Raw genomic sequence first — 26,932 nt, 5'->3', positions numbered from 1 at the left:
CCATCAGCTGCAGTGGATTATATTAAATTTAACCACTAAGCTTTCTCAGTGATCTTTACCTTCCTGTTCTGTGCTATGACAATATTTCCTTTGAGATCTCACTAAATAATATCTTCTTCATCATAATGACAGATTCTAATAACATACTGTAATCTAGAAGTTCTATCAGTAAATAATTTACTAACCTTTAGTTTTCCTTTAAGCAAAAATTTCTTTGATAATAGCTCAATTGGCATTTTAAGCCAAATAATTCTTAGCTGCTGAAGACTGTCTTGTGCATTTTATGATGTTTTACAGCATACCTAATCTCTACCCACTGGGCCAGTTGTACCTTCCAAGTTGTGACAACCAAAGATGATTAAAAGCCACTTCTTTAGTGTGTATGTTTTACTCTAATTTCTATTAACTTATTATAGATACCTATTTAAAAGTGATTCCCTGGGCTTTTAGAAAATAATTTAAAATAGGGATGTATTATTTGGAGTAGTTATCTTGGGGCTAATATTTCAGAATGTACACTACCAGAATTGTTTTATAGAAAAAGTTCAAGTGCCCCATAACAGAACTTTTTGATCACACATAGAATACAAAACAATGATAGTGTTGTCCTCATTGTAATATCATTATGGCCATTCATAGAGATTATGAAATACTATTCAGGGACCAGTGATGGAATTTATGTCTGTGTTTAATCAGTCTTTTTAAATTTTATTTAAAATTATAGTTGATTTACAATGTTGTGTCAATTTCTGCTATACAGCAAAGTGACCCAACATCTATAAATATACACATTCTTTTTCTCATATTGTCTTCCATCATGTTCAATTACAAGAGATTGGATAGAATTCTCTGTGCTATACAGTAGGACTTCTTTGCTTATCCATTCTAAATGTAATAGTTTGCATCTACTAACCCCAAAAGTCCATCCCACTCCCTCCCCCCTTTCCCCCTTGGCAACCACAAGTTTGTTCTCTGTGTTTGTGAGTCTGTTTCTGTTCTGTGCCATATTTTAGATTCCACATATAAATGATATCATATGGTATTTGTCTTTTGCTTTCCTTTTGGCTAAGATAAAGTGTAATCAGTCTTTTTATTTGAAGGGTGGGATTTTGGAAGAGAAAGAATCGAATATTAGGAATTTAATCAAGTACTTGAGTGAACAGAATCAGAGAACAGGATTGAACTTTCTTTTTTTTTATTTTTATTTTTTATTTACTTTTTAGGGCCACATCCACGGCATATGGAGGTTCAGACGCTAGGGGTCCAATCAAAGTTACAGCTGCCAGCCTATGCCACGCCACAGTGGATCCAAGCCGTGTCTGTGGCCTACACCACAGCTCATGGCAACGCCGGATCCTTAACCCACTGAGCGAGGCCAGGGATTGAATCCACAACCTCACAGTTCCTAGTCGGATTCGTTTCCACTGTGCCACGACCGGAACTCCAGGATTGATTTTTTTTTTTTTTTTTTTTTTTTTAAAGATAGCCTTGCTTTTTAAATTTTTTTTACTTTTTTGTCTTTTTGCCTTTTCTAGGTCTGCTCCCGCGGCATATGGAGGTTCCCAGGCTAGGGGTCGAATTGGAGCTGTAGCCGCCGGCCTAAGCCAGAGGCACAGCAATGTGGGATCCCAGCCGCGTCTGCAACCTACACCACAGCTCACGGCAACACTGGATCCTTAACCCACTGAGCAAGGGCAGGGACCGAACCCGCAACCTCATGGTTCCTAGTCGGATTCGTTAACCACTGCGCCACGATAGGAACTCCTGAATTTTCTTAATATCGCTTAAGATACTTCTTTCTTACCCCTGGACACAAGCTCCTGCATTATTCCTCCTGTTGTCATTTCCTCTTTCTTCTCTTACTCCTACCCTCAATCTAAGCTAATTGTATCTCCTAAGTGTTTCCTTTTTTGTCCTTTCATTTTTAATATTCAAATGTTATCACCTATTTTAATTTTTGCTTGTCTCCTACATTCTATGCTGTGAAAAAATTGACTGCTGGGTTCAAAAGTGAAGGAGTTAGAAGGAAATCATAGTGATACAAGGTGCTACTTTAAGTTAATTCATCCTAGTCATTGTCTTTAAACAGAACAGAAACTCTCCATATCTTGTCTTTTAATGGCTTTTAAGAGACTCTCCAAGTTCCAAATCGCCATGGTAACTGTTTTTTTTTCCTTTCTTTTTTTTTTTTTTAACATATCCAAAAGCTGCTAGTCAGAAGTATTCCCCTCCGTTGTCTTTAAGAAATTTAGTACTAGTTTAGTTCTCTATTGAATTATAGAATTAAATAGGGAGTTCCTGTTGTGGCGCAGTGGTTAACGAATCCGACTAGGAACCATGAGGTTGCGGGTTCGGTCCCTGCCCTTGCTCAGTGGGTTAACGATCTGGCGTTGCCGTGAGCTGTGGTGTAGGTTGCAGACGTGGCTCAGATCCTGCGTTGCTGTGGCTCTGGCGTAGGCCCGTGGCTACAGCTCCGATTCGACCCCTAGCCTGGGAACCTCCATATGCCGCGGAGCGGCCCAAGAAATGCCAAAAAAAAAAAAAAAAAAAAAAAAGAATTAAATAGAATTCAGTCTCTTAAAGAAAATTCATATTATTCCTGGTAAGGATTGGTCCCTCACTTTTTACCTTAAACCATTTAAAATGCTTTCCTTCAGATTCTTTAATCATAGATAATTTTATTGCATATCCATTGAACTTCCTGTAATTTTTATCCTTTTTGGAACAAGGATAGATGGTGCCATTGCAACAGGAGATAATAAGGCCTATAGAGGAAAACTTAAGTGAAAAATGTTGACAATTTTTTTTTTTTTTTGGTCATGGATTGGTTCTGTAAAGTGTCTAGAAAGCCTTAATTTGGGAATCAACTTTGTTCATTTTTTCCTGTTTTATTGAGAAATAATTGACATACATCACTGTATAAGGAGTGCAGTGTGATTATTTGAGCGTGTGTTGTGAAATGTTTACCAGTAGGATTTTAGCTGAACCTATTGTGTTAATCAACTTTGCTCATTTCATGTATTGCAAAGTAATCATTTTCTATAGTAGCTTCTACAATGAGAACTAAATGGCAATAGAACTGTCAGACTGTGTAACAACATTATTTGAATCTTGTGTTTGTAGCTCTAGGGCAGCTAAGACTCCTTTGTGAAGAACTTCTCTCTTTTAATAGACCATGTTCTCATTAGCATAAGTGACACTAGTAGTTATAATGAAATATAAATTTTAAAATTCTGAATTGCTAAAAAAGTGGTACTTTGGTAGTAAATTAAGAAACATTAAAATCTGTAAGAAACAATTGGTAATATTATTAACATAAAACGTCTGGATTGTATTTGTGCATTTTTGCACAAAAAGTTCTTAATATATTTTGACTTTAGTGAAGCTTGTTGCATCTGAATTAAATTGTAAAATTTAAGGACAGATATGAAATCTAAAATTTGCTATGGAAATGGTAGAATTTAAAGTATTGCATTTGTACATGAGATAGAAGTATATATGAGTGATTTTTATGACACTTTTATAGGTAGTTGACAAAAGAAATTGTCAATATTTTGAGCTCACCATAGTAAATACACAGTGATAACCACAGCAATTTAAGGGAAAGGAATTATTAACACAACATAAATAGTTTAAATTCCATTTTGTTCAAGGGATATTTTGTTAACTTAATTTCTTTTTCAAGGCAATAGAAGTTAATATTCTAAAGCCTAGGTGAGATTTTTTTTAAGTCCTCTTGGGAGCAGGTTGGGAATAAGAAGCAATATTAAACTGTTCCTTGCATTCTATAATTATGTGAAGGATGAAATATCTTATCCATCTTTCCTGATTGTTTGCTGGCAGGTCTTCATTTCCTATTTCTTAGTATATTTTTTCCTATTGGGGAGGATCAAAAATAAAAAAGGCAGTATCAGCTAACTGTTAATTATTTAAAACCTAATTTCAAAGTCATTTTTTCAGAAGTTTGAGAATCTTTTACACTCTGTCCATACTTAATATCAGTGATTTGTGTACATTGACATAGCCTGTCTGTCCTTCAAAACATTCTTTAATGCATTCTATGTGATACAAGATCAAAGATTTGATTGAGATTTCCTTCCTTCCTTCTATAATATTCTACTTTAAATTTCCTGTATGTATTATAAACTCTAAGATATTAGACTTTATGTTCAGTTTTTTGTCCATTTATTTATTTTGATATTGTACTGACATTGCATTAACCTAATTTTTATGGGAAAGGGAAAAAAACTTGTCAAATGTTTTCTCTAGTAAGGTTGTCAAGTATAAATAATATTGCTTAATTTCCTTAATGATAAATAATAAAGTGATTCTAAGCGCTACTTAGAGAAGAGTTTAGACTTCAGAAAATTGTTTATCATGTAATACATGAAGGAATCATAGTTCTTCAGCTATGTCTATCAGAAATCGCTTTAAATAATAATGCTTGTCTACTTAAATTGTACCACTTTAGTGGCACCTTAGTAATGAAACTTTGAATTGTTGTACAGTTTATATATTTTTGGAGAAGAATCTGATGTTTAAAAATGTAACTTTAACACAGTCTTATATCTTTAAATTATTGTATTCTAAGGGGGCTTCAGGGAGATGTAAAACTTATGCCCGGAGAATGTTTCTTGGAGAAAGATGTGCAAGGAAAATAGAGGCCATGCATATGGTGATTTTTAAAAAATCATTTCTTTTAATCAAACAATTTGAGACAATTGTGGATTATAAGAGATGATATAGAGAGATCATATATACCCTTTACTCAGTTTCCCCCAATGATAATATCTTCTAAAACTGTAATGCAATATCCCAACCAGAATATTGACAGTCCATTGATCTTGTTCACATTTCCTTTGTTATATTGGTACTTGTGTGTGTATTTAGTTTTGTATAATTTGATCACATGTGTAGGTTTGTGTATCTACTACCGTAAGCAAAACAAAGAACAATTTCATCACCACAATAATTCCCTTGGTTACCCTTTTATAACCTTACCCATTTAGTTCCTGGTTCCTCCTTCCTAGCCACTTCAATCCCACTTTATTAACCTCTGACAACTACTAATCCATGCCCCATTTCTATAATTTTATCATGCTTTTTATGCTTTTTTTGTTCAGGTTAATTCTCTGGATATATATGTGTCATTGTCCAGTCTCTTTCCCAAGGTAGTGTTTTTGAAATCACTCATGATGTGTAAGTCAGTAGTTTATTACTATTGCAGAGTAGTATTCCATCATAAGGATATGATGCAGATTATGTCTCCATCCCACTGCTGATGGACATTTGGGTGGTTTCTAGTTGGGAGTTATTGTGATTAAAGCTGCTGTAAAACCTTTTTTTGTACCACTATTTTGTGAATATACATTTTCATTTTTATTGCATGCATATTTAGGAGTAGTGTATGTTTATAAGAATCTGCTCAACTTTTTTTTTTTTTTAAACTCGTGTGGCTCTGTGATTTAGCACTCCCGCCAGCAATATATGTGAGTTGTAGTTAGTCCATCCATATCCTTGTCAATATTTGGTGTAATCATTTTGATTTTACCTGGGAAATGGTGTCTCATTCTGATTTTAACTTTTTTTAAAATCTGATGACTAATACAAGCATTACCTCATTGTATTATGCTTTGGTTAATTGAACTTTGCAGATACTGCTTTTTTTTACAAATTGAAAGTTTGTGGCAATCTGGAGATCCTGTCATGGCTCAGTGGTTAACAAACCCAACCAGCATCCGTGAGGACGCGGGTTCAATCTCTGGCCTCACTCAGTGGGTTAAGGATCCGGCGTTACCATAAACTGTGGTGTAGGTTGCAGATGCAGCTTGGATTTCATGTTGTTGTGGCACCGGCGTAGGCCAGTGGCTGTAGCTCCAATTGGACCCTTAGCCTGGGAACTTACACATGCCATGGGTGCGACCCTAAAAAGACCAAAAAAAAAGGAAGTTTGTGGCAATCTGTATTGAGCAAGTTTATCGGCACCATTTTTCCAACAGCGTGTACTCACTTCATGTCTGTGTGTGACATTTTGGTAATTACCATAATATTTATACTTTTTCATTATTATTGCATTTGTTATGATCTATCATCAGTGGTTTTTGTTGTTACTATTGTAATTGTTTTGGGGTGCCATGAATCGTGACCATTTAAGATAACAAGCTTAATTTTTGAAATGACAACACAGGATTTAGAATATAACATAAACTTAGTTGATAAAAAAGCAGCAGGGTTTGAGAGGATCAATCCCAATTTTGGAAGATGTTCCATTGTGGATAAAATGCTTTGGAACAGCATTGCAAGGTATGGAGAAATGCCAATCAGTATGGCAAACTTCATTGTTAACTTATTTTAAGAAACTGCTAGTCACCCCAGCCTCTAGCAGTCACCTGATCAGTCAGCAGCCATTAACATCAAGGCAAGACCCTCCACAAGCAAAAAGATTAGGATTTGCTGCAGGCTCAGATGATGGTTAGTATTTTATAACAGTAAAATATTTTTAAATTAAGGTATGTACCTTTTTTTTAAAGACATAATTCTGTTGATGCATACTCAGTAGACTACAGTATAGGGTAAACATAACTCTTATATGCATTATGAAACCAACAAATTTGTGTGATTCCCTTTATTGCAATATTTGCTTTATTGCACTCAACTGAAACCATGTTTCCAAGGTATGCCTGCAATAGTATTTTTTTTTCACGTGCTTTTTGGCATTTGATACCTTCTTTTGTGAACTGTCTGTTCAAATCTTTTGCCTGATTCATATTGGTACTGGTCTTCTTATTGAGATCTAAGAGTTCCTTATATATTCTGGATACAAGTCAGATATAGTGGGTAATTTTTTTTTTTTCCCATTCTGGCCTTGTGTTTTATTTTCATAACCGTGTCTTGTAAAGAACATTTAGGAGTTCCCGTCGTGGCGCAGTGGTTAATGAATCTGACTAGGAACCATGAGGTTGCGGGTTTGATCCCTGGCCTTGCTCAGTGGGTTAACAATCTGGCGTTGCCGTGAGCTGTGGTGTAGGTCGCAGACGTGGCTTGGATCCCACGTTGCTGTGCCTCTGGCTTAGGCCTGTGGCTACAGTTCCGATTAGACCCCTAGCCTGGGAACCTCCATATGCCATGGGAGTGGCCCTCAAAAAGGCAAAAAGACCAAAAAAAAAAGAAAAAAAAAAAGGAACAACATTTAAAAATTTTGATGACATCAAACATCTGTTTTTTTATGATTAGTACTTTTTGTGCTTTAGATTTTCTGAGAAATTGAAGATAGTATCCTATAACTTCTAAAAACTTTGTAGTTTAGTTTTTATTTTTAGGTCTATAATTCATCTTTTTAAAAAATTTCTGGTCTTTTTAGGTTTGCACCTGCAGCATATGGAAGTTCCCAGGCTAGGGATCGAATTGGAGCTGCAGCTACCAGCCTACACCACAGCCACAGCAATGCCAGATCCAAGACATGTCTGCAGCTTACACCACAGCAAAAGGCAAGCCAGATCCTTAACCCATTTAAACCTGTGTCCTCATGGACACTAGTCAGGTTTGTTACTGCTGAGCCACAATGGGAACTCCTGATACATCTTAAATGAATTTTAATGAATAGTGTTTGGTAAGGATCAAGGTTTTGGATTTTTTTCCCCCATTTGTTAAAGCATTGTTGAAAAGACTCTTTCACTGAATTGTGTTGGCATCTTCTTTGAAAAATCAATTGACACTGTATTGGTTGGTCTGTTTGTCGAATGTCTGTTCCATTTCATTAATCTATTTATCTTTGTTTATGCCAATATTCATGGATTTGTTTGCTATTACTGTATCCTGAATCTTGAAATCAGGTAGTGTGAGTCCTCTAACTTTAAGCTTTTTATAGATTGTTTAGGTAATACTAAGTTCTTTGAATCTTTAGATAAACTTGGTGAAAGAATGATGTCATAAAAACATTGTCTTTCGTTTCAATCCCTGATCATAGTATATCTCTCCATTTGTTTAGGTCTTCTTTAATTTTCCTCAGGACAATTTTTTTTTTTTTTTTTTTTTTTACACTATTTCTTACCTACCACCTTGTATTTTCTTCCTCTCCTGATCATTAATTTCATAGTCTGTTAGAGTACGTACCGAATATTTTTCTTTTAGGATATACTTGTATTTCAAATTTATATCATTAGAATTAGTGAGAAAAAAAGATTTTAATTGCAAGATTGGTAGTTTTGAAGATACCTATTTTAAAACACTTTATATTTAAGCTTTTGTTTTTGCTTAGAATATAAAAATAAGGTCAATTTTAGAGTTAATGAAAATAACATACCAAATTATATTGTTACATTTTGAGGTTTATAGTATTCTGTGAAAACATTTTGAAATGCAGTTTCTAATGACAGTGATTTTCAAACCTTTATATGTTGTAAAATCTGTTCTTTTTGAAGCTCAATCATTCCAACACTTTGTAATAATATAGGTTGTTACCATAATAGCATTTAAATACCTTTGTTTAAATAATGAGACCCATGGCAGGAGAACATATATTATCCTGTTCTGTGTTTCAGTTGTTATTCCTTTTTCTTTTTATTATGAAATATATTAAACACACATAAAGAATAATATAATGAATATCCCAGCTTTAAATGAAAAATCATTGCAAATATATTTTAAGCCTCCATTTTCCCTTTCCTGGTCATACTCTACTTCCTCAACTGACATATCACAGTTGGCCACTGTCCTCAAATTATCTCTTATTATTCCTGTGCCTGAATATGCCTTTATATTTATAGTATTTATGTTTGTATCATTTAAAAATGTCTTATTCTCTGGAGTTCCCATTGTGGCTCAGCAGAAATGAACCTGGCTAGCATCGGTGAGGCCGCAGGTTCCATCCCTGGCCTGGCTAAGTGGGTTGAGGGTTCGGCGTTGCTGTGAGCTGTGGTGTAGGTCGCAGACGTGGCTCTGGTCCTGCGTTGCTGTGGCTGTGGTGTAGGCCTACAGAAACAGCTCTGATTTCACCCCTGGCCTGGGAACCTCCATATGCCGCAGGTGCAGACCTAAAAAGACAAAAAGACAGAAAAAAAATTTATTCTCATATGTTTTGATTTCTTTGCTATTTGTATTCTTCTGAAAATTGCTTTTTAAATTCAATATTAGGTTTTCATTTCTATAACTCTTCCTCCATTATTTAACTGCTGTATAGTAATCTCTTTTATGAATATACTACAATTTACTCTTTTGCCATTGTTCTGATGCCATGTTTCTTGTGGCAGGAATAGGACAGGATAGTGTCAGGAATAGGACAAAACACCTCGGTGACACATTGTGCATGGAGTTATTTTAGCCTTACTCTTTTGGATGTTGATGGCGCCAGTAAACAGACTATTAGAGATATTGTCCTGGTGCCCTAGAACATTCCAGCAGTTAACATTTGGCAGCATTCTCTCCTTTGATAAACATCATAAGGATCTGTTAGCCACCTAAGTCTTTGCCATTCACTTGACAAAAGGCTCCAGCAACTTTAGGCACTGGCTGGTAGAGCTCACATTCACCTCCTGCCCACCTCTGTCTCCATGGGAAGAGAGGGTACTGGTAGATGTCTGGCCCAGGGGTCGACCTCCACGTAGGGAAGCTTGTGTGCATCTGGAGTCCTAAGCTTGAACTTTGTGCCATCCTTGCCTGTAAGAAAGTCACCCTCTGGATTGAAGATGAGGGCACCAGGAATGGCCAGGGTTTTGACAGTCTTGGGATGCAATGGAAGTATGGGTCTCCAGATTTAGACTGTTGTGGCCTGTAAAGTTCCTATTGTAGGAGGTGACGATTATGTTCTACTTGCCTTTGTTGATGTCCTTTCTGTTCTACTGGCCACGGGCGTTGGCCAGGACAGTGCCACTCACATCCTACAGAATCTGTGTGTCACTATTCTGCTAATTGGGAGTGTAGATCTGCTCAAATCCCAGTGCAGAGGTGAACTGGGGCTTGTACTTGAGCCTGTGAGCCAGCTCTTGCTTAGCCACACTTGCTGAATGTCCCATGTCCTCATAGCTTGAGTTGTACACCTGCTGGTCAGACCCATTAGGATGAGGAGAGGCTATCATTCTTCCTTCTCTGCCACAGTACCCACTTCTGCCCTAAAGTGGACCAAATCAGGGTAAAGGGCACATTAATGTGCTACTTCACCTTGTTGAGGTTAATTTCAGTCATTTGGTTATAATGGCAGTTAGGGTTAGAATCACTGTACCAAGTGACCCTTGGATTTATGTGCTAGGTTTGCCATGTCTCCTCACTCTCCCTCACTCAGATATTTCTTCATTCTATGCTTGCAGGGGAATACAGAGGGCCCCCCATGCTGCAGATCATTGTCATATCAGTATAGGAAATAGAGTCTACACCAGGCCCATGGTACTCCACAGTAGCACCCATGCTACCTTTCACTGCAGGATGCCTGCCACCTTCAGGATCACATCTGTTGGTGAGGTCTAGTGAGAGAGTATGCCCATCAATTTCACACCAGTCACCTTGGGGAACCTCAAATTCGAACGAATACCAAGCATGCCATTCACAGCTTCAGTACTGCCAGTTCCATTGCAAATGCCCCATAGGCCCCACTGTGGGGAGTGTGGGAGTAAGTGTCAATCAGAAGAATCACAGAGTACGTGATTTTCCAAAGCGATGCAGTGAATGATTCTGGATTGAGGCCTCCAGAAACTCATACTATTTATAATTGGAAGCTGCAGTTGCCATGAATTTGTATAATCTCTGCTTTGTGCTTTTGGCCTAGTGTAGGTCTTTCACTCCCTTGAGCTGGGTCTTGACTAGGTAGTCATATTGAATGATGGATGGTATGCTAATTTTGGGCATCCCACTGCGGGTGAACCATAGAGATTATGACATCCTACCTGGCTGTGCAGTCAGACTGCAGCCATAGATATATCTGGCCCAGCTCGAACTCCTGGTTGGCTGGGATCATTCACTTTTTCATACACAATCTTCTTGAGAGGATTAGGGGCTGGTTCATTAATTTGTAAGCAATGTTAATGTTTTACTCTAGCTGGTCAGAGTGGCTTACTCATTGGGCTCAAAATGGCTCATGGCCACCTTGGCCCATCAGCTGATGCCACATGGTCATACGGCATGCTCCAGGGCTTTCTGCACCTGGGTCATCAATAGGCCTTATTTTGTGAACTGAAAAAGATGAGGTCATGTCTTAAATATACTTTTAAAAAAATTAAGTTTTCACGTTTTGAGAAAATCTGTATTTGGACTTTAATTGAAACTTTACTGAACTTAATGTTTATGTGAGTGAGTGTTTGGGTGCTTGTTTTATCATATCCTATGCATATAATTTAAATCTCTTGAATTTTTAGTCCATGTTTGATAGTGCACTATCTAAATGAGTATTTTGTAACCTGTGTTGAGCATGTCTTTTAACAGTTTTTATTTCTTACCAGATTCTACCAATCCAATTCTTTTTAAAATGTTTTTGTGCTGTTTTTTTTTTTCCCACTGTACAGCAAGGGGGTCAGGTTATCCTTACATGTATACATTACAATTACAATTTTTCCCCTACCCTTTCTTCTGTTGCAACATGAGTATCTAGACATAGTTCTCAATGCTATTCAGCAGGATCTCCTTGTAAATCTATTCTAGGTTGTGTCTGATAAGCCCAAGCTCCAGATCCCTCCCACTCCCTCCCCCTCCCATCAGGCAACCCCAAGTCTCTTCTCCAAGTCCATGATTTTCTTTTCTGAGGAGATGTTCATTTGTGCTGGATATTAGATTCCAGTTATAAGGGATATCATATGGTATTTGTCTTTGTCTTTCTGGCTCATTTCACTCAGGATGAGATTCTCTAGTTCCATCCATGTTGCTGCAAATGGCATGATGTCATCCTTTTTTATGGCTGAGTAGTATTCCATTGTGTATATATACCACATCTTGCGAATCCAATCATCTGTCGATGGACATTTGGATTGTTTCCATGTCCTGGCTATTGTGAATAGTGCTGCAATGAACATGCGGGTGCATGTGTCTCTTTTAAGTAGAGCTTTGTCTGGATAGATGCCCAAGAGTGGGATTGCAGGGTCATATGGAAGTTCTATGTATAGATTTCTAAGTTATCTCCAAACTGTTCTCCATAGTGGCTGTACCAGTTTACATTCCCACCAGCAGTGCAGGAGGGTTCCCTTTTCTCCACAGCCCCTCCAGCACTTGTTATTTGTGGATTTATTAATGATGGCCATTCTGACTGGTGTGAGGTGGTATCTCATGGTAGTTTTGATTTGCATTTCTCTTATAATCAGCGATGTTGAGCATTTTTTCATGTGTTTGTTGGCCATCTGTATATCTTCCTTGGAGAACAGTCTATTCAGGTCTTTTGCCCATTTTTCCATTGATTGATTGGCTTTTTTGCTGTTGAGCTGTATAAGTTGCTTATATATTCTAGAGATTAAGCCCTTGTGGGTTGCATCATTTGAAACTGTTTTCTCCCATTCTGTAAGTTGTCTTTTTGTTTTCTTTTGGGTTTCCTTTGCTGTGCAAAAGCTTTTCAGTTTGATGAGGTCCCATGGGTTTATTTTTGCTCTAATTTCTATTGCTTTGGGAGCCTGCCCTGAGAAAATATTCATGATGTTGATGTCAGAGAGTGTTTTGCCTGTGTTTTCTTCTAGGAGTTTGATGGTGTCCTGTCGTATATTTAAGTCTTTCAGCCATTTGGAGTTTATTTTTGTGCATGGTGTGAGGGTGTGTTCTAGTTTCATTGCTTTGCATGCAGCTGTCCAGGTTTCCCAGCAATGCTTGCTGAATAGACTTTCTTTTTCCCATTTTATGTTCTTGCCTCCCTTGTCAAAGATTAATTGACCATAGGTGTCAGGGTTTATTTCCAGATTCTCTATTCTGTTCAATTGGTCTGTCTGTCTGTTTTGATACCAGTACCACACTGTTTTGATGACTGTGGCTTTGTAGTATTTCTTGAAGTCTGGGAGAGTTATGCCTCCTGCTTGGTTTTTGTTTCTCAGGATTGCTTTGGCGATTCTGGGTCTTTTGTGGTTCCATATAAATGTTTGGATTGTTTGTTCTAGTTCTGTGAAAAATGTCATGGGTAATTTGATAGAGATTGCATTGAATCTGTAGATTGCTTTGGGTAGTATGGCCATTTTTACAATATTGATTTTCCCAATCCAGGAACATGGAATATCTTTCCATTTCTTTACATCTTCTTTGATGTCTTTGATTAAAGTTTTATAGTTCTCGGCATATAGGTCCTTTACCTCCTTGGTCAGGTGTATTCCGAGGTATTTGATTTTGTGAGGTACAATTTTAAAAGGTATCGTATTTTTGTATTCCTTTTCTAATGTTTGACTGCTGGTATACAGAAATGCAACTGACTTCTGAATGTTCATCTTATATCCTGCCACTTTGCTGAATTTATTAATCAGTTCAAGGAGTTTTGGGGTTGAGTCCTTAGGGTTTTCTAGGTATAGTATCATGTCATCTGCATACAGTGACAGTTTGATCTCTTCTCTTCCTATTTGGATGCCTTTTATTTCTTTTGTTTGTCTAATTGCTGTGGCTAAGACTTCCAAAACGATGTTGAAGAGCAGTGGTGAGAGTGGGCATCCCTGTCTTGTTCCAGATTTGAGTGAGAAGGCTTTCAGTTTTTCCCCATTGAGGATTATATTTGCTGTGGGTTTATCATAAATGGCTTTGATTGTATTCAGGAATGTTCCCTCTATACCCACTTTGGCGAGGGTCTTGATCATGAATGGATGTTGAACTTTGTCAAATGCTTTTTCTGCGTCTATTGAGATGATCATATGATTTTTGACTTTTTTTTTGTTAATGTGGTGTATGATGCTGATTGATTTGCGTATGTTGAACCATCCTTGTGAACCTGGGATGAACCCAACCTGGTCATGGTGTATAATTTTTTTGGTATGTTGTTGGATTCGGTTGGCTAAGATTTTGTTGAGAATTTTTGCATCTATATTCATCAATGATATTGAGCGATAGTTTTCTTTTTTGGTGGTATCTCTGTCTGGTTTTGGAATGAGGGTGATGGTGGCCTCATAGAATGTCTTTGGAAGTATTCCTTCTTCTTCAACCTTTTGAAAGAGTTTAAGGAGGATGGGCACCAATTCCTCTTTATATGTTTGATAGAATTCACCTGTGAAGCCATCTGGTCCTGGACTTTTATTTGTCGGGAGTGATTTTATGACCTCTTCAATTTCATTTCTAGTGATCGGTCTGTTCAATTGGTCTGTTTCTGCTTGATTCAGTTTTGGCAGGTTGTAAGATTCTAGAAAATTGTGCATTTCTTCCAGATTGTCCAACTTGTTGCCATACAGTTGTTCATAGTATTCTCTTATGGTTTTTTGTATTTCTGCTGTATCCGTTGTGATTTCTCCTTTTTCATTTATAATTTTGGTGATTTGGGTTCTTTCTCTCCTCTTTTTAGTGAGTCTGGCCAGGGGTTTGTCAATTTTGTTCACCTTTTCAAAGAACCAGCTCTTGGTTTTATTAATTTTCTCTATTGTTTTTTGAGTCTCTATTTTATTGATTTCTTCTTTGATCTTTATAATTTCCTTCCTTCTGCTGACTTTAGGACTTTTTTGTTCTTCTTTTTCTAATTCGTTTAGGTGGAGGGTTAAGTTGTCAATTTGGGATCTTTCTTCTTTTTTGAGAAAGGCCTGGATTGCTATAAATTTCCCTCTGAGCACTGCTTTCGCAGCATCCCATAGATTTTGAGAGGTTGTGTCTTCATTATCATTTGTTTCAAGGTAGTTTTTAATTTCCTTCTTGATTTCCTCATTGACCCATTGGTTTTTTAGTAGCATGTTGTTTAGTCTCCATGGAGTAGGTTTTTTCTCTTTGCTTTTCCCATGGTTGATTTCTAATTTCATGGCATTGTGGTCAGAGAAGATACTTGAGATAATTTCTACGCTCCTAAATTTATTGAGATTTGCTTTGTGTCCTAATATGTGGTCGATTCTTGAGAATGTTCCATGAGCATTTGAGAAGAGTGTGTATTCTGATTTTTTTGGATGTAGTGTCCTGAAGATATCAATGAAGTCTAACTTTTCTATTGTTTCCTTTAGGATCTCTGTTGCTTTATTGGTTTTCTGTCTAGAGGATCTGTCCATTGATGTGAGGGGGGTATTTAGGTCTCCTACTATGATTGTATTCTCATCAATATCTCCCTTTATGTCTGTTAATATTTGTTGTATCTGGGTGTTCCTGTTTTTGATTATGCAGATAATGTGAAATTGATCCTGTAATTCATCAAGCTTTTAAAAAATTGTGCCATTTTATTTTGCAGTCTATGTTCAATAATAGTGTTGAAGGACTTTAAAAATACCCTTAATTTATAGGAATTCCTTTTAACTCCTTTTATTATTTGCTTCCTATTTATGTAGACATGCTGAAAAATGTAGTTAAAGCTCCCCCTGTATTTTTCCCTTTTCTCATTTCCCTTTTCCAAACCAAGACTTGGTCACTATCTCAAAATGGAATTTATCATTACTATGCATACATTCATTTTTTTTTTTTTTTTTTTTTGTCTTTTTGCTATTTCTTGGGCCACTCCCACGGCATATGGAGGTTCCCAGGCTAGGGATCAAATCAGAGCTGGAGCCTCCGGCCTACGCCAGAGCCACAGCAACATGGGATCCGAGCCACGTCTGCAACCTACACCACAGCTCACGGCAACACTGGATCCTTAACCCACTGAGCAAGGGCAGGGACCGAACCCACAACCTCATGGTTCCTAGTCGGATTCGTTAACCACTGTGCCATGACAGGAACTCCACATTCATAATTTTGGTATGATTGTATGTATGCATTTTTAATCCAGCAATACATAAAGTATTCTTTTGTATGATATTGGCATTGTATAAATGTTATTATGGTAGATGATAAAAATTGATACAGATTTCCCTCCTCCCTGTGAGTCTTGCAAGTTGCCACGTTGTAGATCCTTTTATAAACAGTATAGTCTGTTTATCCATCTCTTTAATTTGGCTGGTGCATGTGATTAGTTATGGTCAAAAGGATGGTAGCAAATTTTACAAAGAAATTTGAACAACATTTGTATTTTGAACCTTGCTTTTCGGCAGCATTTGGTAACCCTGAGACAACCATGTGAACAAGTTTGAGCAAGAATATGAGAGACCATGTTGAAGAAGATAAAAGTGCTATATATACCTTACAGAAAATTAGCCTTTTTCTGACCTGGAAACTGACTTATCGTAAGAGTCAGCCTCAGCTGAGATCAACCCAGGCTACCATGAGGACCTTCCAGCTAGGGTCACTTCACATGAGTGACCTGCAGAATAAGCCAAATAAATGATAGTTGTTTTAAGACTCATGATTTTTGTGAGGTGTATTACCTAGCAAAAGTTAGTTTCCACAGGTATCGTTCATTCCATTTACATTCTTTGTCTAGATTCATTTTCTTAACTTATGAGACGTTTGTCACAGCTGTGTGTCGTTCATTCGTTTTTCTCTTATATTATTCCATTATATGAATGGACCACAGTGTTTTCATTTTTCTTTTAATAGTTATTTGTGGCCATTAAAAATGATTGCAAATAATGCTGTCATGAATACACTCATACATATCTCCTTATTTACATGTGGAAGGATTTTAATAATCTTTTTAAGTTTTAAGTCCAATTAAAAAAAAAAAACCCTCAGGAGTTCCTTCGTGGCTCAGTGGTTAACGAATCTGACTAGGAACCATGAGGTTGTGGGTTCGATCCCTGCCCTTGCTCAGTGGGTTAAGGATCTGGCGTTGTTGTGAGCTGTTGCTGTAGGTCACAGACGCAGCTCAGATCCGGAGTTGCTGTGGCTCTGGTGTAGGCCAGTGGCTACAGCTCCAATTAGACCCCTAGCCTGGGAACCTCCATATGACGCGGGAGCGGCCCAAGAATTAGCAAAAAAGACAAAAAAACAAAAAACAAACCAAAAAAAAACCCTCAGTTTATAAGTTAGGAAATATTGTTCAGATCATGGTCTAACTTGCACGTGTTCATTTCACTTAGTTTGGATTGACCAAACTAGTGTTATTTCCTATACCAGATAATTGTCATTTTATTGTTATAATGTGCTGGGTGACTATAGTAAAACTTGAACCATAATATCTCTGAGGTATGTATCTTAAGATTTCTCCATGTGTTAATGAGATTAACTTTATGGCCTTCTATGTTTTTATTTTTCCCAGCTTTATTGAGATGTAATTAAAAAATAAGTGGTTTTATGTTTTTAAGTTGCTAACAAAATCTCTTTCCAGCTCAAGTTTTAGTACATCACATTTCTGATTATAGATGAAATCAAGATTGCTGGAAAAAACGTTCATGGAAATAAACTTTTTCAGATGACATACAGAAGTTATTTGTTTTACCTCTGTAATATTAAACACCATGGACACAAATTAGATGATGCTGTTTCCCTCATGGAACCATTTAAAACAACTCTCTATTCTAAAAGTCAAATTTGGTGATTTGATCACAGAACTAGGATTGGCATTAACATTTTAAAAATTTGGTTTAAATGATGTAAGAATGGTCATATCATTTTATCTTCATAGAATAATAAAGTGCAGTCATCATGATCTATTACTTGTAGTGAGGAGGCTTTTAAAAAAGTATTTTTCAATTATTCATAGAATAAATTTGAATGTTTTGTTTTTAAGTGTAAATTGTTATTTTTGGGGGGCCACACCTGTGGCATGTGGAGGTTCCCAGGCTAGGGGTCGAATTGGAGCTACACCTGCCAGCATACGCCACAGCCATGGCAATGTGGGATCCGAGCTGTGTCTGTGACCTACGGCACAGCTCAGGGCAATGCTGGATCCTTAACCCACTGACTGAGGCCAGGGATTGAACCCTCATCCTCATGGTTCCTAGTCGGGTTTGTTAACCACTGAGCCATGAAGGAAACTCCATTAAGGGTAAATTATTTTAATTTATCTTAGAAATTTAATGATAAAACATTAATATATAGTTTATATGTTTGAAATACAAAATTGAATTAGAGGCTTTTTTAATACCACGAAAACTTTCTGCTAAATGCCCATCATTGAGTGTTATTTTGATAAAATTTACAGCTCTCAGAAGATTTTCAATTTTTCGTACTTAAAATAGACTATTTTCTCTCTTATGAACAGGAAAGTAGAAGTTTATTTTTAAGAGATGTGGAACACTTTTCATATTTGAAAATAGTAAGCTTTCTTATTTCTTCCTCTTACTACTTAGACAAGTAGTTCCTTATTGGAGGTATAACTCAATACCTCTTGTAAACATATATATAGCACAAATCTAGAATCTATAATGGAGAAAACCAAATCCAGAACAATATGTATTACATGATTAGAGTTGCCAGGTAAGGTACACGATGTCTAGTTAAATTTGAAATTCAAATAACAGCAAATAATATTTGGTGTATACTTACATGAAAAGAAATTCATTTTTCATCTGAAATTTGAATTTAGCTGGACATCCTGTATTTCTCATTGCTAAATCTTGCAGCCCTAAATGTGATTTGATTTTTATAAAAAGTATAATTGTAGATATATACTAGAATTCTAGAAAAAGAATTCTCTAATTCTAGAAAAAAGTCTCCATACATAGCAGAATAGTAATGGTTATTATTTCTGGTGACTAGGGAGGAGGAAGAAAGGTTTTGAATTCTTTATACTCCGTATTGTTTTAATGCATGCAGCATGCATTAATTTGTTTTTAATATTTATTTAACAAATTTTGGTTGAAGTGGTAAAGATACAGTGGGTTACAAAATATATTTCATTCTTACCCTCCTAGAACTTATAAGTGGGAGGGAACAGTAATCACACAAATAAATATAAAACTGAAATTAGTCTCACAGAAAAAGGAATTATAATGTTATGAGATTATATAATAGGAAGATTGACTTTGTTTAAAAAAATCAGAGAAATCTTTCTTGAAGAAGTGAAATTTGAGTTCAGATGTGAAGGAGTTAGTGTAGGCATGAACTAGGTGAAGACACTAGCTTTTCTGACAGAATGATGGGAGGAAGTAAAGGAGAGAGAGCAAGAGGGAGAACAGTGTAAGATGAGGTTGGAGAGAAATGTAGGGCCACTCTCTGCTCCCTGTAAAGAGTCACATTTTCCTCCTTAAGGCACTATGAAGTTATTAAAGGGTGCCATGCTGGTAGTGCTGACAGGATAAAATTACGTTTTGGAAAGATCATTTATGGCTGTAGTGTGAACTGCACCAGTAGATGTTGTCATGAGAGTGGATCTTGGTAGACCAGTAGAGAAAGGACATGGTAGTTCTTATGAGAGATAACTAGGAGTTAATATCGCTAGGGAGGCTGGAGATGGAGAGAAGTAGAAGATTTGAGGATTATTTAGGAGGTTAATTTTTTAGTATTTAGTGATGATGTGTGGCAGTCATTGAGAGAGAAGTATTAAGGATAACATCTTGGTTTTTGACTTGCATAGTAGATGCAATTAAAAATAATTAGCAGAGCTAATGAAAATTACAATGATGTTCTAGAGAGGCAGGTCAGCAAGTGAAATGAAATCACTTGGGGAATTTTTGAAATTAAACATGGCGGTAGGTAGGTGAATCAGGTGATTGTATGTAATTGAAGACCTTTCAAAAAACTACTCACCTTGAAATTTGTTTATTTAGTAGTTCTGTTCATGTTCATATAGACACAATTTTAAGTTTGTTTTTTAAATTATGCAATATTTTTAGTATTGTTGAAAAAAAGAAAACTATGATATTGGTAAATATAAAAACAAAAGTAGATGTTTCCTTCTCAGCTTTTCCCAAGGAGACATTTACTACTTTTAATAATGTATACCATTAGAAAATCAATTCTTGATTTGAAAATATTATTTATATTTTTTCTTTCTTTTTTTATTATCTTTTTATGGCCACACCTGCGGCATATGGAGGTTCCCGGGATAGGGGTACAATCAGAGCTGCAGCTGTTGGGCTACACCACATCAACAGCAATGCCAGATCCGAGCCGAGTCTGTGACTATACCACAGCTCACGGCAATGCCAGATCCTTAACCCACTGAGCAAGGCCAGGGATGGAACCCTCAACTTCATGGTTCCTAGTTGGATTTGTTTCCACTGTGCCACTATGGGGATTCCTGAAAATACTATTCTAAAATAAGGCCATATGTATTCATGCCGTTATTTATTCTGATGTTTATTCTGCAGTATTTGTAGTCTTCTGTTAAGTTTCTGTCTCCAGTTGATAAACCGCTTTCAGCTTATTTATCTTCCTGCAGAGGTTCAGGTTAGTAACTCCTTGGCTTTGAAAGCTTTTATGGATCCTTATTGCCCACAAAATTTAAGTTTTAAACTTAATTAACTTAATATGCTATCACCTGTTTACTTTCATGCTCTTGATTGATTTATATTCATTCCTTTTCATTCCTGAACTTTGTGCATGTGTGTGTGTACATGTTTAATTCCTTCATATTTTTGAGTTTACTCAATTTTATTTTTCGAATTTCTTTTTAGTCTAGAAAATTCTGATTGAACATTTTAGACCAAAATCAAATTATCTCCCTTAAAATGTAGCACTCTCTGGGAGACTTATTGATATCCCCTGTCATATTTCTCTAAATGTGCATAAATCTTATTTAATACCTTTGCTGCATAATACCACATGTACTTTAAATACTTGATTAAATATTTGTTCACATTAAATATGAATGTTCAAGAAAACTGGCATGTAATAGTCAGTAAACCTTTGTGTTGAGTCTTATTAATGGTGTCATTAAAAAGTCATCAAGTATCTTGGATTTCCCATCATGGCTCATTGGTAATGAATCCAACTAGTATCCATGAGGATGAGGTTTTGATCCCTGGCCTTGCTCAGTAGGTTAAGGATCTGGCACTGCCTTGAGCAGATGTGGCTTGGATCTGGCATTGCTGTGGCTGTGGTGTAGGCTGGCAGCTGTAGCTCTCATTCGACCCCTAGCCTGATAACTGCCATATGCTGTGAGTGCAGCCCTGAAAAGCCAAAAAAAAAAAAAAAAAAAAAAAGTTATTGGATATCTTAGTATCTAGATAGAAAAGAGTCATGCGTATGTTTTATTTTAATGGCCACACTCAGCACGTGGAAGTTCTTGGGCCAGGGACTGAATAACAGCTGCAGCTGTAACCTGCACCACAGCTTTGGCAACTCAGGAGCTTTAACCCACTGTGCTGGGCTGGGGATTGAACCTGCACCTACACAGAGGCCTGACTTGCTGCAGTCAGATTCTTAACCTACTGTGCCACAGTAGGTTATCTGTGTACCTGCAGGTTATCAGTACCAATATCTTATTACAGATCATTGTGGAAGTATTATAAAGGATAAAATGTTCTTGGGAATGTGGAAGAGAGAATGGCCAGTTCTGCCTGGGGTGGGGGGTCAGTTCTTTATAGAGGGGCTCAGCTGCTCTTAATCCATTTGTGTTTTTTTGGATTTTGTTTGTTTTGTTTTTGTTTGTTTGTTTGTTTTTTGGTCTTTTGGGGGCTGCACCCGTGGCATATGGAGGTTCTCAGACTAGGGGTCGAATTGGAGCTGTAGCCACAGGCCTACACCATAGTCACAGCAACACCAGATCCAAGCCACCTCTGCGACCTACACCACAGCAATGCCAGATCTTTAACCCACTGAGCAAGCCCAGGGATTGAAATGGGTCCTAGTCAGATTTGTTTCCACTGAGCCATGGCAGGAACTCCTTAACCCATTTTAATGTAAGGTTTTAGTTCATCATCCTTGTTTTATGTCAGTGGCTTTCCCTCCCTCTGCCCTCTTACTATGGATTCTTAGCATTCCCAAACATATTTATAAAGGAAATAGAGTAGGAGCTACTAAAATGAGTCTTTCTCCATAGTTTAAAATGTCTGATTTCAAAGCTATACCAGTAGGTTATAGGTAATTTTCCCCTTAAATAATTTTGTTTCCAATAATTTCAAATGTATGGATGCTGACAGTTTATACCATTGTGTCATTACTCCTATTACTGGTAGTAGGTAGGCTTTCCACAAATGAAATGACCTCATATAGTGTCTTTTCTGAAGAGTTTCATCACCTTATTCTCAGCCTCATTTTGTTTCTGCAGCCTTCCTGCTCAGCACAAGGATCTCTTGGTTTATAAGTAGGTTTATTGTAAGTAGAGTTATTCTAAGAAATGAGGAATAATAAGAAAGATGCTAAATTTTAAAAGATGAAGAAGAAAATTGCATATGACTGAGAAATCTTGAGCTTACTTTGGATAACAAGTAAAAGAGAATAACTTTTTATGTGATGGAAAAACAGATTTTTATTTTAAGAAATTCCAAAGGGCAGATTCTAAAAATTTTGTGCAATAAGAGCATAACTGGATTGTTTTTTCTTCCAAGTTCTAAGTTCTAATAAATTTATTTAAAAGCAAAAATAGATAAAACCACTTGTCTTGGTAATCACATAGGTAGCAGTCCTGGGAAAAAACTGATAAAAAAAGGAAAAGCAGTCCTAGTGACTATTCTAAGGAAAATTACACGATAGAAGCTTGTAATATTTAATAGAAGCTTGTAACATTTAATCATGTGAAGTCTGGAGAAGTAATCTTAGTATTCTAGTTCTTTTACATTGTAAAGCAATATGTAATGACGGGGTTAAAGGATGATTAATTTTATGACAAGTAAATGTTAGTTCATTGATTTTAAAGGCAAGCATACCTTAGTTTTAAGTTGAAGAGATTGTTTTGAGGAGATGCAGCTTCTTTCAAAAAACCAGAATGTAAACTTATTTGCTAATGTTATCACTTCCTAAGAAAAGATAGCACTAAAGGCATTGCTGGATCTGTTTCTCGTCATTCCATTTACTTGACCCAAGTCTCCCCCAAAGTCTCTTTTTTCAAAGTGATTGAACATTATTTCCAAATAAATCCTGGATTCCATATTGTTGAGGAAGGCTCCTTAATGATTTGTGGTCGTTAAAACAATTATGAAAAGCAAGAAAAGACCTTTGAAATGTATACTATATTATTATATAATATTATCTATGAATTTATGTGATTGTTTTTGTCCATTCTAAAAAGTAATATGGTATTATGAGTGTCATTTATAATTGATTAAATATGATTATATTGATTTCCAAAATTATCAGGTTGTGGTCAAGAAAATAACCTTGTATATTACCCTTGTTTGTATGAGAAAATGAGATTTGACTTAAGTCATTTCAACTCAGTTTTATTTTCTAATAAACATGCCATAACTATGAAGAATTTTTATTTAGGAGTTCCTGTCGTGGCGCAGTGGTTAACGAATCCGACTAGGAACCATGAGGTTGTGGGTTCGATCCCTGGCCTTGTTCAGTGGGTTAAGGATCTGGTGTTGCTCTGAGCTGTGGTGTAGGTTGTAGATGCGGCTCGGATCCCACGTTGCTGTGGCTCTGGAGTAGGCCAGCAGCTACATCCCCGATTTGACATCTAGCCTGGGAACCTCCATATGCTGTGGGAGCGGCACTAGAAAAGGCAAAAAGAAAAAAACAGGTTGCCTTCTAAGATTTATGTAGTGTTAGGAAACATTTGGATAAGTGGAACAATGAGTTTTAATTTTCACACATAAGAATTGAAAATTTACAACTTAATTTGTAAATTTACAAACAAATTGAAAATTTACGAACAAACTCATTACCATGAGTTTGCTACTCTAGGCCTTCTTTTCACTTTATATTTTAAAGTCTGTGCTTTCTAAGTAATAAAGAAGAAACATCCCAGGATACAAAGAAATGAAGCTTGAAGTAAAATTGGATATTTCATCAGATTCCAGAGTGGTTTTAATTTTCATAAATATTTTTAGTGTGTTCACATGCTAGGAATTTGAATATCTTTAGATATTTATTCTCAAATTGCATAAAAATTTGCCTGCATTCAGAAAGCATGTCAAAATTGGATTTTTAAATAAGAATTACCTATTTTACAATATCTTTAGAATTTTCTTATATGGGATAAAGCATATTTTTCAAAATATGCTTTTTGGTTATTTGTGGAGATGTCTTTTCAAGTTGCCTCTATCCAGAATGAAAACTTTTTAAAGAATCAAGAATGTTGAATTTAGGCAATGTCAGTGTTCTTAGGAGACATCAATTCTGTTTGAATAGCATCTAGAGTAGGACTTTTAGCCTACACAAAGGAAAAGGAGAGAGAACAGACTGGAGAAAGGAAGTTGAGAGTAAGTAGTGGAGAATGTTACCTACAGGCCTGATAGAGTAGAGCCTCTGAAAGACAGCAAGGAGTTTTATTAGAATTTCCTCTCCTTCGCTGTTACTTGTTGGAGAGTGGCTTATCCTTCAGGCAGTTGGAGTGGAGCAAAGGTTAAGAGCTGCTAGTCTACTTTAGCTCTAATTGGTATCTCTGCTTCCAAGCTTGCTCTGCTATATTCTTTACCTCACACTGAGTGATTTTTTTTCCCTCTTTAATATATAATAAGCTTATGTTACTCTCTACCCTCCTTTATCACATCGAGAAGAGAAAATTCTAACTGCTTTTTCTAATTTAAAAATCCCTACCTCTATGCCCTAATCTTTGACTCTGTCCCTTTTTCACGACATTTTGGCTCTGCTACTTTTATGTTTCTGCTTAGGGCTTTTTTGTAGCTGTGCCTTCTGTTTGGAATGGTGGTCTTACTGCTTTGTACTTGGCTGCCTCTTGTCAGTTTACATGTCAGTTTCATAGAGAGATATTCATGACCACCCAGTATTAATGAGTCACTCCTTCATTCTTTTTCTTCTTACTGTACTACTCTGAATTATACTTAGTACGTTATATTTCTAGTGTGTGTGCCTTTTTGTTTATTTCTTTTTTTTTTTTTTTTACTTTTTTGCCTTTTTGTCTTTTGTTGTTGTTGCTATTTCTTGGGCCGCTCCCGCGGCATATGGAGGTTCCCAGGCTAGGGGTTCAATCGGAGCTGTAGCCACCGGCCTACGCCAGAGCCACAGCAACGCAGGATCCGAGCCGCGTCTGCAACCTACACCACAGCTCAGGGCAACGCCGGATCGTTAACCCACTGAGCAAGGGCAGGGACCAAACCCGCAACCTCATGGTTCCTAGTCGGATTCGTTAACCACTGCGCCACGACGGGAACTCCCTTTTTGTTTATTTCAAAATCAGCTGCTGTATCTTAAGTGTCTAGAATGGTGCTTGGCATTTAATTGCTACCTAATAAATACTTGTTGGGTGGAGGAATCTATGAATCACTGATCTGGGGCTAGATATGCTGCTATCCATATAATATCAGTGTATCCAAGTAATACTGTCCATGGTATTCAGAATTTACTTGCTTGCACTATAAGTTTTATTGTAATGAGAATAGAAACCGAAGAGTAACAGTGAAAAAGAATTTTCAGGTTGAAGTCTAACACTGGGTTTGAATCTTAGCACTTTCAGGCTTAATATAAATTAGGAGGTTTACTCACTATACTTCTGTGACTGTGTTCCTTCCGCTGTAAAGTAACTTCTCATAGCATTGTTCTGAAGTTTAAATGAAATAATGCATTTAGGAATTTTTTCATGAAGCACTCCAAGGTTATTTTCAATTCTCAATCTCTCCCCCCCCCCACAAAATAAATCAAAGACCTTTACCTTTACCAAACTATTTGACTTAATTTTAAAATAGGAGCTTTACTTTTTTATTTGAATTTTACAGTGTGTACTACATGAAGCTATGACTTAAGTTAAATGCCTTAGGGGATTTCTAGTGTTGTTTTTGAATATTTTATGAATTGCAAACTAGTTGACTTAATAATTTCTTCGTTTTCCCCATTCGTTCTTTCATTCCTATCTCTTTTCCTTTCTTTTCTATGACAGTCAGCCAATTTCCTTTTGATCCCTTCTTCATATAATTTGAAATCCATTTTCTTTTGGCTTTCTGAAATATTTATTATAGAAAGTGCAATTAACTAGCTAAATATGTTTATTCATCTCCAGCCTTTGAGGACTTTGGAGAAATAAAGCCCTTTTGGCTTTGCTATGTTAACTTTTTCTGTGTAAAACATGACCTTGATCAACACCTGAAGACAGCTTGCATTTTTCTGCATCCACACTTTCATTCATATATTAAAATGCGCAAAATGTCCTTTCTCCCTCCTTCTCACCTGTCCAAACCTCTCTCTCCATAAAGATTCAATTTAAATCTAACTTTTTTCTAGTGACTTTCCCAACCTGCCGTATCTGAGGTGATTGCTAATTTTTTTTTAAACCTTATGTTAGCTGTTGTTTGTAATTAATCATATTTTACCCTTTCTAACATCTTATTTTGTTTTCTTCAGTCAGTGATAATTAACCATTTTACTTTTCCTACTTATTTTGTAAAGGTTTTTAAGTGTCATTATATTTTTCAAGTTGATGAGTTGTATGTTCCTATTGCAATTTCAAGCTTTTTGAGATCCCTTTCCATAGGGTTTGCAGTGGCTTTTTTTTTTTTCTTCTTCATTTTATGTGCTTAATAAATTTTTTTAAATTTTTTTACTCCTTAATAAACAGTCATTTATTTTATTCTCAAAGGAAATAGTTTTGTATTTTTGAGTGGCAATATTGTGAAGTGGTTACGTGGCAGACTTAATGTAGCCACATTGCTTAGATTCTGATCCCAGCTTTACCAGTTAGTAATTGTAGGACCTTAGGAAAATCTGTGCTGTAGTTTTCTAATCTGTAATGAAGAAAATAATAATACCTTTTAGGATTGTTGTGTAGATTAACTGAGAAAATAAATGTAAAATGCTTAACACACTGTGTGGCACATAATGCGTTACACATAATGAGCACTAGCTGTCCTCATTAATATTAGCATGATTATTTTATGAATAATGAAAAAGAGGTTTTGAAGTCAGATAGTCCTTTGATGACCTTGGGTAAATTTCTTTACTTCTCTAAAACCTGGTTTGGCATTGGCAGTTATTTATTTTAAGGATCAAATGGTGG

The 26,932-nt window shown here is 36.4% G+C and overlaps 1 protein-coding gene and 1 pseudogene across 33 annotated transcripts in view; one reads left to right on the top strand and one right to left on the bottom strand.

Annotated features, from left to right (window-relative positions):
- VPS13B (vacuolar protein sorting 13 homolog B) overlaps positions 1-26,932 on the top strand; it is a 729,842-nt gene that overhangs the window by 230,450 nt on the left and 472,460 nt on the right. The window lies entirely within an intron of this gene.
- On the bottom strand, positions 9,471-11,139 carry LOC146403766 (aconitate hydratase, mitochondrial pseudogene; annotated as a pseudogene).

The sequence above is a fragment of the Sus scrofa genome, chromosome 4, assembly GCF_054392235.1.
Source record: "Sus scrofa isolate SSC_HxYL_T2T_F1_AM1 chromosome 4, Sscrofa_HxYL_maternal_Yorkshire_Landrace_v2.0, whole genome shotgun sequence".
Taxonomy (NCBI): Eukaryota; Metazoa; Chordata; class Mammalia; order Artiodactyla; family Suidae; genus Sus; species Sus scrofa.
This window is presented reverse-complemented; position numbering and strand designations above follow the sequence as displayed.